The following is a 13,381-nucleotide window of genomic DNA, read 5'->3' as shown; positions in this document are numbered from 1 at the left end:
AAGCAAGGAACTTCTAAACATCAAATTATGATATGAGGCTTATTTGCAACCATAGAATAAGCCTGGCCCATCCTAAAGAAGTATACACTATTTATACCCCACTCCACGTTCTGTTTCCTTCTGCTTCTCCAACTCCTGTGTACCCCCAATCTTTTATTTGAGAGGTTTCCTATCAGTCTTTAAATTGTAACTTCTTGGATCCTCAGAGAAGCCTGATTGTTGTTCAAAGTGTGTCCTGCCCTTGCTGCTCTCCCTTATAGAGCTAGTTTTTAATTTTTTCATAATTTATAACATGTTTATGTATCTATTTGTTTCTTCCTTGTTCATCAGAATGTAAGAGCCACACAGAACCTATAGGCATTCTAGGTTTTACTTACCAATGAAATAGGTAAAGCAACCAGGGCTTAGAACACCACTACAACAATTATTTATACATTGCTTTTCATGAGCAAACATCAAGCCACCAAAAACATGGACTGGCAGGAGATTTATTGTTTCATAATATGGACAATGGCAAGGTGATAAAGTCCTCTGGATTATACATTAGATCAGAAATTTTACACACAGAGGAAAATCAAGGGTATGAAAACATCACATTAATAGGAAAATCAATAGACTCTAGACCAACCAACAGAATGACTAACATACTTTCTTCCATCTTGGAAGGCCTTTGCCAAGTAGCAGGGTGCTCTGCAGCAGAGGTGGGTCATGCAGAAGACTCTAGATCTTACGGAAGTCTGAGGACAGAGCCTCACCCCATCCTGCAGACAGAATTGTCAATTGTGAAGACCACTTTGCTATTTGTGTACAGGACCTGCACCAAACAAGCAACAGAAAACAGCACATTTCATTCCATGAGAAGACAGAATTTGAGAACTTTTCCTTTTCTGGAGAAGACTGTCTTCTATATTCAGTGTGGTGTGTGTTAAAGAGATTTGATATAGAGAATAACACTTCATGAATAATTATGAAAGTTCAAAGAATCAGCATATTCTTTTTCTTTTTTTAAAAAAACTTTATTGAGAATTTCATACATGTGTATAACATGTTTTGATCAAATACATGCCCACTCCCTCCCCTCCAACACCTCCCATATCTCCCCATCGCTTTTTTCTGAAAACTTCGTGTATTCTTTCTTTCCCTCCCTCCCTTCCTTCCTTCCTTCCTTCCTTCCTTCCTTCCTTCCATCCTCCCTCCCTTCCTCCCTTCCTCCCTCCCTCCCTCCCTCCCTCCTTTGCTTTCTTTCTTTTTAAATGGGGCCTTTTGCTACTCTAACATTCCCCCCTCTGAAGAGGTAATCCTAAAATCTTTTAGGGATTAGATAAGAGCTCCCAAATACTTTTGACATTTTTGGCCTTTGGAACAGAGTATGTTGCTAAGAGGCCCAAGGACATTTTGACTTTTAGCCAAGAAATTGGCTACTTTTCTTCAGAATCTTTTTACCCTAACTGCCTGGCCAATTCCTACCTCCTATTCTTATCACACCATCCTCTGAAGGGGTTATCCAAATTACTGATAGGGAATTGGGACACAGACTGCTCTGGCTTATTTCATGCTGAACAGGGACACAGGGTGAGGCAATTGGAGTACCCCTTTAGTGGGTCTATCTAAAAGACTCCCAAATTGCATAACTCTTATCTGTAGGGAGAAAAGAAGGTCCTTGACTGGTGATTAGGGGATGTGAAGGAGAAGTAAAGGCAAGAGTACTTAGCATTACAAGTTCTAAACAGGGAACCAGAATAAAGTAAGAATAGGGCAATTTCAAATTTCAGAATCCATTGGGATTTTTTGATGAGAGCTTCCAAAAGCATCCCTCTATTGGGTTCCCCCTCATTTTCCTTTTGTCTGCCAAGGCTAGACTCAAGAGTGATGGACTCAGGATTTGTTTTCAAGCACTTTGATAGCTGTTGGAGTGGCTAGAATCAGTGTCAGTTCCCTCTCATAGGCTTCTAGATAGGGGTAGTAAACAAATTTAGCCATCATTTTAGAATAATAGCGAGTTTTCTCCCTTAGTTACTCGTGAGCACTACAGTATTGCAGACCAAGATTGAAATCTTACATTTGAGCAGCAATTTCTTCTTAGAAATAAAATCATCAATGAGAAATAATTGTCTCAATAGCATTTTATATGGACTTAAGCCTAATGTCTGGGTAATGTAATCCCTTGAACTCTTAAGGAAATATACTGATCAGTTTAATCTTTGGTTATACTTTTCTTTTGGGTGTTTAAGACCATACAGTTAGCCCAAATAAACCAATTTATTTTTACTCTTCAGGTCGTTGGAGGATCTGTTACTTATGGGTCACATGGGCTTGAGGGGAGCCCCCTTCCTCCTTTCTTTTACCAGTTCCATCTATGTTAAGATAAGTACATTCTTCTTTTTCTATTTCTTCTATCATGGCTATGTATAGAGAAAAAGATACTAATCAAAACACTGGTTAAGGAAAACTTGCCACTGAAGTGCTTTTAGTTCTAACACCTCAAGCGTCCATCTTCAGGGTAGTCAGGCCTAGATCATTTCTTCAGCATGTCTCAATACTAAAACCTGTAAGAGACATTTATGGTTTTTGTTATACAGCCCCAACTCTTTCCATACATACAGTGTCCTAATAGCAGCCTGTATCCCTGGGAGATAAGTCAAGTGGCATGCCATCTTACTGGAGGTACTGAATGCTACCTCACTGCCATTTTCCACTTTGGAAGCTCCTTCTCCTTCAGCTCCCTGTAATAGATGGGGATCAGGCAATCAAATGCCACTCCTGAGACTACAAATCATGAGTGAGTAATGCCACTGATGAGGTGGCGCTACAGCACTAGGACCTGAGGACTGGCTGGCTATTGAATTGAAATGTTTGTTAACTTGCTGATGTCATGAGATGCAGCAGCTTCTTCTTTTTGATACAGTAGCTTCCTCTAGATCTGTAGTCTACAATATCCAGTCAATAAATTCTTCTTTGGCCTGAGATATTTTGGGTTGTTCTCTGTTACAGGTACCTAAGAACTCTCACCAGGGCTGCTGTATACAGCCAGGTAGCTTATAAAATGAAGGCCTGGAATCTCATGAGTCAACATCCTCCAGAAAAGAAGAGTGGCTTTTTCCAATTTATGCAAGGCAGCAGCCTGGCCCCTGACTGACACATTTCCATTTCACAGTGTGGAACAGAGGGCTAAAGATCAGTCATGGACATATCCCATGGTATAGCAGTGGAATGTCAGGGCATTGGCATTCTGATGCCCAGCTCTGCCTAGGACTGAACCATCTGTATATTCCAGCAAAGAAACAATAAATGAAGGCAAATTTTTTTCAGTAGCTTATCCTCTTATGATAGGACCCATCACAATCTCACTCACCCATAAATGCCTTTAATTAATGGTTGAAATTTACATTATATTTTTAAAAGACCTACTACTTGGTGCTATGTGACAGTGTTTAATAGTAAACCTTTCACATTCATCAACACTAGCAGAAAAGCAACTGAACAGAACTCAAGAACATTCCTTTAATTACCTACAAGTTACATCTTCCCTGGTCTTCTGGGAAGACACCATGGAAGGAAAAGAACTCAAATTACACTGTCCAATGCTCTACTCCAGCCTCTCCAATTTTCTCATGATCATTTTACATTTCCCTTTTGTCCCCATTCTCTAATTTAGATAGAAAATTTATCTAGAGGCAATGTGGGCTAGTATATACCATGCCTAGAATGTGAACACATTTATTGTTAAAAGGAAATTAGAGAGTCATCACTCCTGCCATTAGGAAACTAACAGTTATGCTTCCCTTCCTTTGTAAAGTTTCCTTTTACCACATTAAACCCTTTAGTCTTCTTTTCATGTTACTTTAAGACACTGATCAAAATCTTTTGTTCCTACTTCCCTTCCCCATAAAAGAAAATTAGATTTGTTTTCAGGCTTTAATCCTGCTAAGACAAAGCGAATCAGCTCTGTTTTCATTATTGTCCAGTCAGTTCCATCAGTCACTGAAGGGAATTACTAAAAGCAATCAGCGAACAAGGTCAACAGCACTCAGCAGAGGGCCAACGCAATGGCACTTTAGCAGATCAAAATGAACACTGGAACAGGATGACAGTGCTTCAAGCCTTGAGAGGCCTAGGACGGCTTCTTAGGAAGTCGTCTCTAAATGGGGAGAAGATAAACCAAGGAAAGAGAATTATCTTTATTGCATAACAGGTCTTCCAATACCAAGCTTGTAATGTAACAAAAAGCTAAAAGTTTCACTAGCGGGGTTTAGGGTCATCTTTTCAGAGTTGAGACAGAAAGCCTAAACTTCAGGAGAGCTTACTCTTCTCTAGCCATTTGTGTTGGCACATTTGAAATAGAACTGCAGACTCTTTTAGGCATCACCTGGAGTCTAACTGGTTAGTGGTAAGCAACAAGAATCAATTATAATTAACTTAAGAAAAAGGAGATATGCGGAAGAGGGGTTGGAAAGATTGTAAGGGCCAGAGGTGGTAGATGAATACAAGGGAACCATGTTGTCTGGACATCACAGGGTAGTGGCACATATGAACCCACAGGGTTTGTGACAGTATGCACAAGACCTGGGCAACCCAGACAAAATCCTAGCATGGATAAGGCAGGTGGGCAAGAAGTGCCAGCTCTAGCTGAGGATCTATCGGCAATTGACAGATGCTGGAAGAGGAAAGTTGGTTTTCTTTAAGGATGTGACACCTGGTGGGTTGACAAGACGTCAAGGGATAGAATCAAACCCAAAGCACTTGGGAAACACTGATTTCTATATAGGCCTTTAAAGAAATATAATAAAGGACATGAAGTTGAGTGTAGGGGTAGCAGAGTGAGGATGGGGGTGTGGGAGGGGTCTGAATATGATCAAAATATATTGTATGAAATTTTCAAAGAATCAACATTTTTTAAAAGAGAGGGATATATTGGAAGTAAGATAGTTATGAAAATCAATACTGAGACTGAAGTGCCAGTTTTTTTGAGATTTATTTTTAATTTTTAACTATGTATATGTGCAGATGTTTGTGTGGGTATGTGTATATGACTGCAGGTGTCCACAGAGGCACTGTCTGTGGCCCAACATGGATGCTGGGAAGGGAACTAGGGTCGTCTGCAAAAGCAGTACATGTTCTTAGCCACTGAGCCATCTCTCCAGCCCCAAGAGTCGGGTTTTAAAAGAATAGGATTCAATAGGCCTCCTGGAGAAAGGATCCTAGGACCCAGTCAGTAGTCTGAACTGAATGAAATGTGATGTTTCCCATATTTGTATCCCTCTGCTTAAGATATGAAGTCCCGAGTAAAAGAGTTTAATTGGCTTGGCATTAGCTTTAGGCCTTTACCGTTTGGCTAGGGCTGGACTGAGACCTTGATTTGAGATCTCATTTAGATTGTGGAAGAATGAAGAGATTGAGAAGAATTGGGAAGGTAGTGGCAATGTTAATTAATTACAAGGGAATCTGGGTGTGTTACAAGCATAAAGGACAATGGATCACTGGTGGCCAAGAAGAAATCATTGTCTACTGTGTTACTAAAGCAAATAAACTGTTTTAACCCTAAAGGCCAGGAGTCATCTTTGCTCTTGCATTAAGAAACATCTAATAAAGCACATGTAGATTTATCAATAGCTGCAGACTACCTTTAGTATTACAGTACTGATGCATGGTAGCTACTCAAATATTTGTTGAATGGGTATTTGTCCTCATTCTTTGCCTTATGCCACTTATTTTTCCCAATGTCTAGCAAATATTCTATAGTCAAAATTAACGAAATGGCATCTCTATAAGAGAAATCTCAGTGTGACAGTAAAACGATTGCATTGGATCTGTTTTTGCTTCTACCCAATGTGACCTTGGGATTGGTCACAACCACTTGGGTTTATTTCTTCATTTGTAAAATGAAGTGGTACAGGTAGATGCTCTTTAAGAATCTGTCCAATTCTCTAAGTCTAACATCATGGTCACAAAAGTACAGATGACAGAGACTTAGTTACCTTAGAAAAAATGTTTATAATTTTCACAGTATGAAGTGACTCTACCTTGAATCTGGACAGAAAGTAAAACCTAACCTACTTGGTGGTATTTAGGAGAAATTGCCAGTATTGTAGAAAATCTAGATCACTGTTATCAAACTTTAAAAGAAGGGCAGAAGAATCAATTTTTCAAATGAAATCTTACATTGAATTCCAATGTCTAAAACAAATAAAGGTCAAAACAACTCTGTCTGAAACAAAGGCAGAGGCCAGGAGCCCCAACCTTACACCTTCTCCCACAGACTCCTGGAAATATCACTTGATATCACTCATTCAATTCCTAACTATTCCTAGACTTTTCCCTACCTTAAAATAGTTTTAAAATGAGATTGTCAATTTTATTCAGGCAAGATAAATTAAAGAGAAAGCTATCCATGGAGAAATTGAGTGAACTGACTTAAAGATGATTTTGTAAGTTATTAAAAATAAACTTGAATTTCAAAAATAATATAACAGTAATGAATCCTCTAACATTAGATTAGGAATGCACAGACTGTTATTTTAAAAAGAGAAAACTTAAGTTCCATGTACTTTATTGGACTTACTTAACAAATTAAACTATAAAATATAAAGAAACCTCTTCTTGGGGCTGGAGAGATGGCTCAGTGGTTAAGAGCACTGACTACTCTTGCAGAGGACCCAGGTTCGAATCCCAGCACCCACATGGCAGCTATAAACCATCCTTAACTTTAGTTCCAGGGGAATCCTAAGCCCTCTTCTGAGAGGACATGACATGGGTGTACTCACATACATGCAGGCAATACACTCATACACATCCAATAAAAATAATAAAATTTTTTTTAAAAAGAAACTTCTCCAATACATGGCATACCATAGCTTAAATTTTGTTTTTCATTTTAGTCAACTTTCTTTTGTATAATTTTTTTACAGTCCTGCTTCAGAGGAATGATGTGTGTGTCTCTGAAGCCAAAGTAATTTAGCATATATCATTTTGTTGGTTTTTTTTTTTTTAAACAGAGGCAGTAAACCCATTCTGAACAGTTATAAAGTCAAAATTTCCTTTACTTCCACCTGAAGGGTTTAACAGTGTTGGTGTGATGTCTACCAAGGAACTGGCCTGAGGATGATGATTATGTACCAGGCTCTGCCTACTCATTTTCTCCCACTCAAGGCTTGTGTGTGATAGAGCTCTGTTAACTAGGAACCACCACCAGCAGCAGCACCCTAACAATGTATGAATCTTTTCCACTGGACCTCAACTGGAAACTGCAGGATGATACTGAGTAGCACTGCAACCCGGAAGGCCTGCATCTTCCAGGAGCTCATCACTCCTCAGCTTCAACTGAAGGTGGACTCAGGCTGTAAATACAGCCACCTACCAAAGGCTGTATACCTACCAGCTGGTGTGGCACTCAATGGCTCCTGAGAGACTGTCACCAGGACAGCAAGCTCACTGTAAGGGATCTTGGAGCTGCTGCTACCATAGATAAAGAGCAGTGTGAAGTGCATGGAGGCCCCCTGCCCCCCAGTTCCTTGGAGGGAAATATTACTCGACTCATGGACTAGAGCAACCTCACTCGATGGAGAGGTCACAGGAAAGGTCACATTTGGAGAAGAATCCTACTCTGGATTTTTCACCCAGTGACAAAAGGTACAGGCTACTGGGGACAGCACTGAGAGCTACAGAATAACTGCAGGGTGCTTTCCTGGAAAGCCACTCATCCTCACCCTCCACCTTGGCTCCCAGTGCTGCTGGGTGGAAGGCAGAGCCCCCAGGACACACTTGGGGAGGGATTTGGGAGGAGGAACCAGCTCTTCTCTGTCTGGGCGCTCTGTTCATCTCAGTCTCTGGTGCCAATGGCACGCAGACCTGAGAAGGGCTCCCTCCTTCCTGGGTGGCCACCAGGTCCCTTGGGTACATGTCTTTAAAGCATAACATGTCTAGGGGTCCCAAAGACATCTTCTGCTGAAGCTGAGGTAGAAACTTAAGTGACATCTGCTCATCAGCATAATCTTCAGTCCTGGACCCCACTCACGTAAGGGGCCTGAACATCCCACCAGTCTGACACAGGAGAGGTTCAACTTACCTGGTCCCTGAGAACACAGTTCTGACTCCCACTGTCTCCTAAGGGTGCTCCCAGACCCTAATCATGTATGTCCAGGTAACCCAGCAGGGCACCCCGTACCACTAGAACCTGTGAGATATGGGTAGTTCAGGGACATCTACATCTCAACCTGTCTTAGAAGCTATTGTGGAAGCTGGCAAAAGCAAAGAGGGGGACTAGACATTTTACCATGGGCAGGAACAAAAAAGAGTATACTTCCCAGACATTAGTGATCCTACCAACATATTTTAACAGGTCATAGGTACAGCCACTTAGGCATGAAATGGCTTAATATATGGACACGAGCCTCAAAGGTAAGGTGGCAGACAATTGCCACCTCTGTTATAAAAAGGCTCCACTTGTTACCCCATTTATACTGATTCTGCCAAAACATCTCTATGTCTTGACCAGTGGTTTCAAGATTCACTTTGTAACACATATTTAAGATATACTGAGTATAATATACGGTTGTAACACATGCTCTTGGTGTTCTGCCCTGATTTCCATTTACCGTCTGAACAAAGTAGTTCCACTTCCAACAGCCAGCAATTTTAACTGCCTGAACTCTCTATAGCTAGAAGCTATTCTTCCTGTACACGGCCCATAGCAGAAGATGCAGAAGTTCCCTTATAGAACCTTCAACCGATGACAAATACCCTGATGCCCCTACCACTGGGAAGGGATAACTGTAAAGTATGTTATAGATGCCCCCTCGACCCCACACTGAATTCTCAGGTGGAATTATGTCGTTACCCCCGTGGTAACCTGCTTGCCACATATTAGGTTCCCGCTCTTTCCTGCCTCACGTCTCCACTCTCTCATCATTGTTAAAATAAACAAGAAACACTTGACTCCTCATCTAAAGCCTGCTTTTGGGAGAACCCAAACTAAGACAAGGGGATTAAAAAATGAATCCAATTAGGGTGCTATGGTGTAAGGATTGGTCTAAAAAGACCATTAATAAGTACTATAAACAAAAACAGTCGGAGGAAAAAACTATGAAGTTATACTGTAAATACAGGTGTGCTGGCTCAGGTGAAGATAATAACCTGGAATTTAAAAAAAAATTGTTTTTCTCAGAAAAGGTCTAGCTATGTAGCTCAGGCTGGCATTGAACTTGTGAGCCTCCTGCTTCAGCCTTCAGAATCCTGGGATTACAGGAATATATCATTATGCTGGCTGATAATCTGGAATTTTAAAAGCTCTGCATACCACTGGAATGTGCCTACTGATCCTCCCAGTGATTCTATTATCTTCACTGGGGAAAGTTGCAGGCTACCTAGCAGCCAGCTAGGGGAAGAAGCTATCTTACTTTGCCATCATTGCCAAAGAGGCATGTAGTAAAAAGCTACATTGGGGGGGGGTGGGGCTGGAGAGATGGCTCAGTGGTTAAGAACACTGGTTGTTCTTGCAGAAGACCCAGGTTTGAATCCCAGCACCCACATAGCAGCTAACAACTGTCCGTAACTCCAGTCCTAGGAGATCTGACAGCCTCTTCTGACCTCTGCAGGCATTGCATGACATGGGTGCACTTACCTACATGCAGGCAATACATGCATACACATAAAATAAAAATAATAAATTAAATAAAAAGAAAAAGCTACATGGAAACCTAAGATCTTTCAGCTCAAGTAAGAAATAGAGTCAGAGAGGCTAGCAGAACACATGTGACATGCAAGAATAGGAGGGGACTCCTGGGGGCCAAAGGTTTAAGCAGGGATGGGGTCAGTGACATGGGGGAAGGGTAGGCAGGTTAATCAAAACTAAGAATGGATCAAGAAGCCTTAAATATGAAATAAAAAGACACTGGAACCTTTTTCCCCTGAATTTTAATATGATCCTTATTTTTTCGAACACATTATAGAGAAGGAAAAGCAGTAGAGGGACCAGCGAGGGATCAAGTGTTAGTACACAGAACCTACGAGTCTCAGAAAGCTGAGATCTATAAACTCCCAAAGCTTCTCCCAAGGCTATATAAGCAGTAGCAATTGCTGGGGAGAGGACTCTCCAATACGTTAAGCCCACAATTTGTAAGGAGCTTCAGGGATGCTGTTTTTGAGTCATCACCTATGTTGGGGTGGGCTTTTTGATGATGCAGTTGCCTTTGAGTCATTGACATTCCTGTTAAGTAACCTCTCACTACACGTCCTCCTGTAAGTAACCCCAATAAACCCTGACTGGGATTAACAGACAGGAAAAGTCATACCACACAACTGGTGCCTGAACAGGGACTAGATATCCAGATGAGTTGAAGAGGATTGTGTTGCACTGGTTGCATGTTACCAGTGATAAGCATGCAACATACCAAAGTACCAGGCAAGATATGCCTACTGGGTGGATGGACTTATTGGTACAACAGTGGCATGACTCTTATGTTTGGGTGTAGTCTACTGGTGTTGCAACCAATATGCAACCAAGCTCGAGCTACTTCAGAGTGGAGCATCCTTAGAATTCCAGGGTGGCTGTTTCCACTGCATGGTATTAGGTGGGCTTGGCAAAAAGGTTTCATTATATACTGCTAAAGCTTGAATGCCTTACAGACTTGGAAACACATCTGGAAGGACAGTAAAAACAGCAACTAAGGAGTTTGAACATAGGCACCCTGAGTGGAAAAGGATGCTCCCCGGAGCCATAAAGTTGTTGGATGAAAATTCCAATGTCAGAAGTAGGCTAGTTCTCTGAGTTGCTGGCCACAGAAAGCCCCGAGGCCCTACAATCTGTAAAGGATATTGCTACTATTGTTGGCTGCATAGAACTAGATGGCAAGTCTCTATTGTGGAAAATATTGCATGCTTTAGCTACAGTTCATGGAGAAAACAGGCTAGGACTGGGCTGGAAGCTCCCTCTCTGCTAGCTGGCTTTATAATGCCCACAGGCTGCTGAGGGAGAATTGTCACCAATAGTCCTGCTCAGGTATTGACTCCTGCACGCTACAGACTAAAGAACCAGGCAAGATATGCCTACTGGGTGGATAGACCTATTGGTACAACAATGGCATGACTCTTAGGGGTGTAATCAACTGCTCTCTAATTGGATTTATGTCTACTCCACAGATGGAAACCTGTATCTTGTACTCTAAGCCAGGGCAAAGGACATGTGGCTAGGGAAGTCATAATCCTCAGTAGGGAGAACACCTCTATTGTTTTGTTAGATAGAGATATGCCTATCAAACTGACTTTTATGCATTTCTGTTTATACTCATACATTACTGCTGCTGTGAGCCTTGGGAAGGGAAACTTCCATTTTTTTGTAACACTACTGTACTGCAGAGACTCATAACCCGAGACCAAATGACTGCTACTATGGCAGAGTGGCCCAATGCTCAGCCACAGATGAAAGAATAAACAAGGCATCTATATCACCCTCTCAAACCTCAGGGAACATTGCAGAAGACAGGGGCAGGAAGAATGTAGAAGCTAGAGGAAGGGGTATTGTACAGCAATTTGCTGCATACCTAAACATTGCCTCCTAGAGAGGCTCATAAGACTTAGGAAATAAAATTATGAGGTTCAGGAAGGTCCTGAAATGAAATTCACAAGACTCCTCCTGATGGTTATATAAGCAGTTGTTGGCAAGAGGAGACTCCACAATAGGCTAAACTGCAAAAGTTCCTGAAAGTTGTGCAAGGAACTTCCAGAATGCAGCTTTTGTGGGTCTTTATCTATGCTGGGGTGGGCTTTGTGGTGATGTGGTTGCCCTTGAGTCATCCACATTCCTGCTTGTAACCTCTCACCCATACTCTTATAACCCTCAAACCCACTGATGGACTAAGGTAGACTTGGGTGGAATCATTTCTTTGGTCTGTTGTAAGTGCCCTATCTGGGTTGAATAGGTATGTTTTCATCCCCAATGATAAAAATAATCACCCAACAAAAGGTAATCTGAGGAAACTTTGATACAAGCAGTAATGTGACTAAGACAAAAAACAAACAAAAAAACAAAAAACCAAAAACCCACAGAGCACCTACTGATCATATTTTTTAATTAGTTTATGTGGATGAGTGTTTTGCCTGCATGTAAGTGTACCACGTGCAGGCAACTTCCAGAGGTCAGAAGACAACATCAGATTTCCTGGAACTGGAGTTATGGATGATTGTTAATGCCATGTGGGTGCTGGTAACAGGACCTGGATCCTCTGAAAGAGTAGCCAGTGCTCTTAACTGCTGAGCCATCTCCAGCCCAATGATCATCAAATTTTAAATACTTACAGAGTTTAGTCCTGTAGGTATTCTACTTTATGATACAGGAAAATTGTTACCTGGCTGTTTGGGGACTTGCTTAAAGACATGCACACAGAGTTCAATGGCCTAATTATGAAGAAAGCTCTGCTCTAACCCTAGAACTCTTACACTTTCCATAAGCAGGAAATCTTCCTAATAGGAAATCTGGACTCTAATTCTGAATCTGCCACTTGCTAGCTAAGCCTGTTCACTTCACAACTTGCTGTGAGGCTGTTTTCCATTTGATAAAATGGCTGGGCCCTTCCTGCCTGCTTCAGTCACTGTAAAGATCAGCCAAGTTTAAACAAAGGGATAACATGTAAAACCCTTGCCTGACTAGTCTCACTTCCTACTCTGATACACCTTATCATATCTTGATACCAATTTCCAGGCACCCAGTTTTTATATATAATTAAGTATGGCACACATTATATAACATACATAGCCTCTGCCCAATTCCTATGGTGTTTCAAAATTACACCTCACCAATTTAAACTTAAGCCACATGAAGTGAATATTATTCTGGGGACTGATCTGACACTGACTACTGTCTAGTCAGAATACTGAAAAATATGCATCAAAATATTTCTCAACACGTTAGAGCGTCACTACTTTTGCAAAAATAGCAGCTTGTATGTTCAGGGCATTATTCTTTAAAAAATTTTTTGTTCTTTATTCCATTCTATCATTTGCCAATTTTGTCAGGCAGGCAAAGCTGGGTTACTTCCAAACTAATTTTGAGGCATAACCTGTATTTTCAGGTCACCAATTATTTTGGCATCTGCTTACTTCCTTATGCTAGACAAAAATTACATCTGAAGTTACTTACTCAGGGATAGTATAGTTGAAAGCTAAGACTAAGTAGTGGAATAAACAGGAGACATTAAGTAGCTACAAAATCCAAGACCATCCTCCAGTATCACGGATAGGTGGACTGACAGAAGTGCAAACTGTGAACTCTCTGCCAAAAGGGTGAAGGAGTGCCCCTTTCAACTTGATAGTGTGGGTGCTCATATTCTGTTTCTTAGTAACAACACATTTAGGTTTATAACTATTTCTAAAAGACACCCTATACAGCAAC

The sequence above is a fragment of the Nannospalax galili genome, unplaced genomic scaffold, assembly GCF_000622305.1.
Source record: "Nannospalax galili isolate Female #2095 unplaced genomic scaffold, S.galili_v1.0 scaffold187, whole genome shotgun sequence".
Taxonomy (NCBI): Eukaryota; Metazoa; Chordata; class Mammalia; order Rodentia; family Spalacidae; genus Nannospalax; species Nannospalax galili.
The sequence above is the reverse complement of the archived record's forward strand: the minus strand, read 5'-3'. Positions refer to the sequence as shown.